Source organism: Bidens hawaiensis, unplaced genomic scaffold (assembly GCF_021521415.1).
Source record: "Bidens hawaiensis isolate Kalapana, Puna unplaced genomic scaffold, B.hawaiensis_p1.1 tig00028183_1, whole genome shotgun sequence".
Classification (NCBI taxonomy): Eukaryota; Viridiplantae; Streptophyta; class Magnoliopsida; order Asterales; family Asteraceae; genus Bidens; species Bidens hawaiensis.
The window spans coordinates 113,238-119,237 of NW_027494584.1; positions in this window are offsets into that span (position 1 = coordinate 113,238).

Below are 6,000 nucleotides of genomic sequence, written 5' to 3' on the forward strand. Positions count from 1 at the left end.
CGATAGGAACTTAACAGAGACAAAACTTCTATCGGCGCCTGTATCAAATAATTCAGAAGCGTAATGATCAGAGACGAGGAATGTACCTGTCACTACGCTGGGGTCCTGGCGTGCTTCGTTCGCCCCCATCACAAAAGCTCGGCCTCTCGCCGGATTGGACGGCGATGCCTGACCCACTGCTTGTCTCCCATTTCCTCCCTGGTTCAGCCTCGGACAGTTTCTCTTGAAGTGATCTGTGCTGCCGCATTCAAAGCAAGCACGGCTGGTGGTCATCATTTGGTTTCCTTGTGGGTTTTGTTGTCGGGCTGGTTGGGTCCTAAATGGCTGCGCACGGATAGGTTGCGGTTGTCGGTTCAGATTGTTCAGGTTTGTCCTACAACTCGGTGCGTAGTGCCCATTCCTGCCACACCGTTGGCACACTACCCCCCCTGCACTCGCCACCATGCTGGTAACCGCATTTCCCACACCTAGGAAACATCCTTGACTGCAGTTCCTGCCTTCCACCTGAACTAGTCATGGCGTAGTTCTGGGCAGCGGGCCTGGCACGTTTATTTTGCTGCTTCTCCTGGATCCTACTGTCGTACGTACCTCGCTTTCCCCCAGCATACTCTCCTGCCACCTTCAGTGACCCACTCCTCACGAAATCGTATGTGACAATACCAGCTTGCGTCACCGCACCCTCAAACGTCTGGTGCCCCCCCAGCGTTGACTATACTCCTTACTACTGGGGTTAGTCCCCATATATAACGCTCAACCCTCTTTGACTCTGGGGTAACCAACCATGGCACCAATCGCGACAACTCATTGAATCGGTTCGTATAACCCAAGTGGTCTGTGTGACACCCGGTAAATTCCCAATCCCTTAAACCAAGTAATCAACCTAAATATTAGGTAATTATGTTATGTGCGCCCTGCGCGAGCGCGCCATGTTAGTCAGCGCGTGCATTTGTTATGTGCGCCCTGCGCGAGCGCGCCATGTTAGTCAGCGCGTGCATTTGTTATGTGCGCCCTGCGCGAGCGCGCCATGTTAGTCAGCGCGTGCATTTGTTATGTGCGCCCTGCGCGAGCGCGCCATGTTAGTCAGCGCGTGCATTTGTTATGTGCGCCCTGCGCGAGCGCGCCATGTTAGTCAGCGCGTGCATTTGTTATGTGCGCCCTGCGCGAGCGCACCATGTTAAGAACCAGCGTGAGCATATGTTATATGCGCCATGCGCGAATGTTTTGGCTTTATGTTTTCATGTAACTTAATGTTATGTTGTCTATGGGTTGACCATCCCGCATGATGCTAAGGCGGGTGCATCCTAAATCGTTTATGCGCGTGCGGAAGGGAACTAACCTCCCCGCATGGCGGGAACATTGAGGGCTAGTTTGCCTGAAGCTCCAAGATGGAATTGACTTCAACATGACTGATCACTATGTTGAAATACCAAGACCACCTGGAGAATCTACAAATGAAACTCAATATCCCTAACTGCGAGAAGGTTACGCACCTACCCGCAGCAAAGAAATGTCCTTCACGCAGAAAGCTATGCGCACAAAGTGATGCGCACAGAACACTTAGTCTATTCTCCAGCCATAAGGAGATTACTCCCGCCCAAAAGGAAACAGTAGCGTGTTTCAGAGATTTTCCACTTTTTACTGAACACTGACAAAAGTACCTGAAAAAGCACACTGTAACATGAAAAGTCAACTGTCAGCCACCCTATTCTCACCAACCCCAGACCTGCATGCCCTGTCCAAATCAAATCAAGATCTTTTGTCCACTCCTCCACTTTTAAGTAAACAATAAACAATAATAATTTCCATACTTTATCATCATTACACCTAGATATGAAAAGATTACAATCCCCTAAAGCAAGGGATTGTGTTCCCTTGAGTTTGCCTATAAATATGTAACCTAAATTATCACTCAAAACACACTCCAAAGAACTGCAAACTTGCACTAATCCTCTCCCAAGCATCCGTTGTTTTCATTTCCGATCCTGTTACTAGGTAAGCCGAGAATATAACCTTGAGATCTACTTTCCAACCCTTATATTCTCCTATTTCTTGATCTTAATATATATACTTCTTGTTATTTAATCGTATTCTAGACCTTCAATTCCGAGGCCAACACCAAGAAAACCCGAATCTCGATTTAATCCCTTAACAAGAACCACAGGTGAGTCTCACAGCCCCTATTTTCACTGTTTTCACTATTTTAAACTGTTTTCGGGGCGAGGGACACGTACTTAAATAATGTTTTATCATGGTATACTTTCAAGCTACGCAAGCGATTATGTGTTTAAATTATGTTTCATGATGAGCAATGCAAACGGTTATCTAAGGTTTTCGATGTATGTGCGCTAGAACTCGAGTAAGTGATCACTTTACCATTGGAACTCTAAGGGTAGGGACTGCTGGTTTGATCCACCCACTCGTAGGGGTCGCACCTCTTTGCATAGACGAGTGCCTAGTATGGTCATGGGGCAGTGCTATGGGTTTGAGCCCGCTCGTAGGGGTCGCGCCTCTTTGCATGGACGAGCGCCTTGTTTTCCGGCACAACGTCCGCGTGTAACCCGCGGGACGGAATTATTGATTAGCTCGTAGGGGCAACGCCTCTTTGCATAGACGAGCACGGTTTTTCAGAAATGTCCACGCGTAAACCGCGGGACGGCATTATATTATTTAGCTCGTAGTGGCAGCGCCACTTTGCATGGACGAGCACACTTCCAGTAATGATCGCGCGTAGCCCGCGGAACGACTTTTATCAGAAATATGTGTCAGATCTATGTTTTCATACGGATTATCAAGTATATGTTTAGACATGAAATCATAAATGTGTTTCAATATGATTTTATCAAGACTATGATGCAATGCGATTTATCAAGTTACTAAAACTTGTGAACTCACTCAGTTTATACTGATTCAAATGTTTTTACGTGTCTTTCAGGAGATAACTAGGTAGCGCATGGAGTCACACTTAGAGCACCTCACGCTGAACATCTAAAACTAGCTTTTTGGAAGATTTTAGTTCTATCCCTTCGATGCGCGTGGTTGTTCCCGCCGCGCAAGGGGATATGGCGTGGAAATCTTCAACAGTTTTTATACTTGGATGTTTTTATGTAATTTTTAAACAATGTAATGTATTTGTACTAAACTTTTCATGCGCAATGAAAATCTTTGAATGTTTGCAATGGCCCGTGCTTAATTATCAATCCCCACTCGCGCGCGCCCGGCTGTTTCCGCCGCTCAGGGCCGGGTGTGACAGTCTGCCCCCTGCATCTCCAAGTTCCACAACTCGTTTTCTAACTTCTGCAGTTCGTTTTTCGGGCAGAAATGTTCCAGTACAAGGGCTTTGAGTTCTGCCCAGGTCATGCGGTTTGTCGCTGCCTGACCGCGAGTTTGAACTATTGTGTTCCACCATGTCAAGGCATGGTCCGTGAACGTGCAGGTAGCATACTTAACAATGTACTCCTCAGGGCAGTTACTGATGTTCACAACCGACTCTATTTTCTCAATCCACTTAACCAACCCATTGGGTCCCTCAGACCCGCTAAATTCTAGGGGCTTGCACAACATAAAATCTTTAATTGAACATCCCCTTGTTGCAGGAGTCGGTTCAGTGCGGTTCGTTTATACACTGGGTATAGGGCCATTGCTATCTGTAACGACCACCCTAGGTGGTGCGTCATTACTCGGAATCGGGTTACCGTTCGGTGGAGGGTTAACATTTTGTTCCCCATCATTATTGGTGGGGCTTGGATTGGTCGTGTTGTTAATACTGGCGGCGATGCGCGATACTATATCCGGTATCGCCGCCTCTAACTGTCGAGCAATCAGACGACTCACATCCACTTCTGACATTTGAGCTAACCGTTTAGGTGCCATTCTACACAACATTAAGAAAATACATATAATTAATACAAATTCCAATCTCGATACACAACACATATTCTATTCATTAATAAACATTAGTACATTTTACATAATCATCAGTACACATTACATTAACGTCAGCCCATAGATTAAGTTTTCATACATCAGTCCTACATCGGCATCATTTCGACATAACCTGCTATGGGTCAGTGCTTGAATGATACATCAAAAATATCTACAATGGTATCCCCAAAAAAAGACCCCCTATGGGCTAGTGACTGTACTATAACTACCCAAGATTCACTCTATGTTAGCATCGTCACTAACTGCTTACACAGAGTATCAAAAAGCGGACCCTGACTACTACCACCATAACATGATCTAAACATGGTGGTATACCAACCACACCAACATTGCCACCATCACCACTAACACTGCCATCAAACCTCGGATCCGTGTTTCCATCCGGTCAATCATCCACTGGGAGTATGCGTCCTCCCTCCTCAGCTGAGCGATCGCATACTGGCTGTCCAGTATGCAGTCGCCAAGTGATTCCTCCTCTGAATACCCACTGTCAAGGCGGTGGTGTGCTCATTCATCTGCTCGGTGAGCACTCGGAGCCATGCAGCCTCGGTAGAGGGACGCTCATCCCTCACCGGCCTAGGGGTACCCCACACGGGTGGAGGCACAGGCTCGGGCTGGGGGCGGGAGGACTCGCCCCTGTGGTAAGTGGGTCTGGGTGGGGTAAAGGTAGGTGGGACATAAGGGGCACTGATCCGCGCCGTGAGGCGGGGACCGGGTCTGGGAGGGGTAAGGGTGACCTGTGGTGCGGGTGGGGTGGGGGATCTGGCAACCCTAGCAGGGGAGGACAAGCTAGCACTCCTATGGCTAGTCTCAGTAGGCTCAGTGCTGGAAGCTAAGCGTAAACTCCTAGAGTCCCCGGAACTGGTCTCCTCCGGGTCCTCCTCTACTGATAAACTTCGTGATCTTGACATCCTTACCTATACACAAGTTAGCAAACATATAGTTCCTTCCATAATGTAAATCATAATTAAATTAATATACACACATTTATACAACCTTGTCACATAAAAATATTATCATATACTTACACATATGTTGCCGATTTTACCTATTAATGTTCCCCGTGACTTCCCCTGAATTCCCTCGTGCGGACAAGTCTGTTATTATGTTCCGGACCATAATAACTCACTTGTCCTTCCAAGTTCATCCAGATCTCGTCACTATATATTATTAGTTGATATTCAGATCCTATAATACTTGAGCTACTGGTTATATTTTAGGTATCTCTTAAAGACATCCTAATTCATTTATAACCAATCGCTCTGATACCAAGTTCTGTAACACCCCGTAACCGCAGCGGAAACGTAAACGGGATGCAACAGACACATCTGATATCAACAGCATTGCTTATAAAGAAAACACCACTACATTAATTTACACCATATTACATTGTTCCGAGTTTAGTTACCGTCTAGGCGATAGCACATAAGTTTTACCAATATTACATTAACATAATTAATACAAAATGATCACTAAGCTTCCACAAAAACACGCATCATCAAGCAGGTAGCACTTATTCCAGTTTGGGAGTACCTAGAAAGCATGGAAAGAAAACGGGTCAACTACGAATAGTTGGTGAGTTTCACTAATTTAAACAACAGTGACAAATCATTATAATAATCATATATTAGCGATGTAATTATGCTGAGCCCACAAGTGAAACCTCTGACTATCACACACAATCCCCGTGGCATATCCCCCGCCCACGGACCCGTGGCATATCCCCCGCCCACGGAACTGCCCCAAACCGCTATGTCTAACAATACATAGCAAAATAAATAACAACAAAATAGACATGTGCAACTGGCTGGGAAACATCAGCAAATCCATGCCGGACCAGTTGGGTTTGTCAGACCAATAGTACTATCCACACTCTACCGGCTTTCAGTTAATCACTCGTGTTCCGGGGCCTTAGAATGTTAGCAACTCAGACAATTACCATCTTAGTACATTTCCGTACGATTCCCGTACAATAAAATATATATAAATCCACGCAAATCCATGCGTTCAGTATGTATTTAAACATTTCCATAACAACATTCTTTCCGCCCCCGGAAA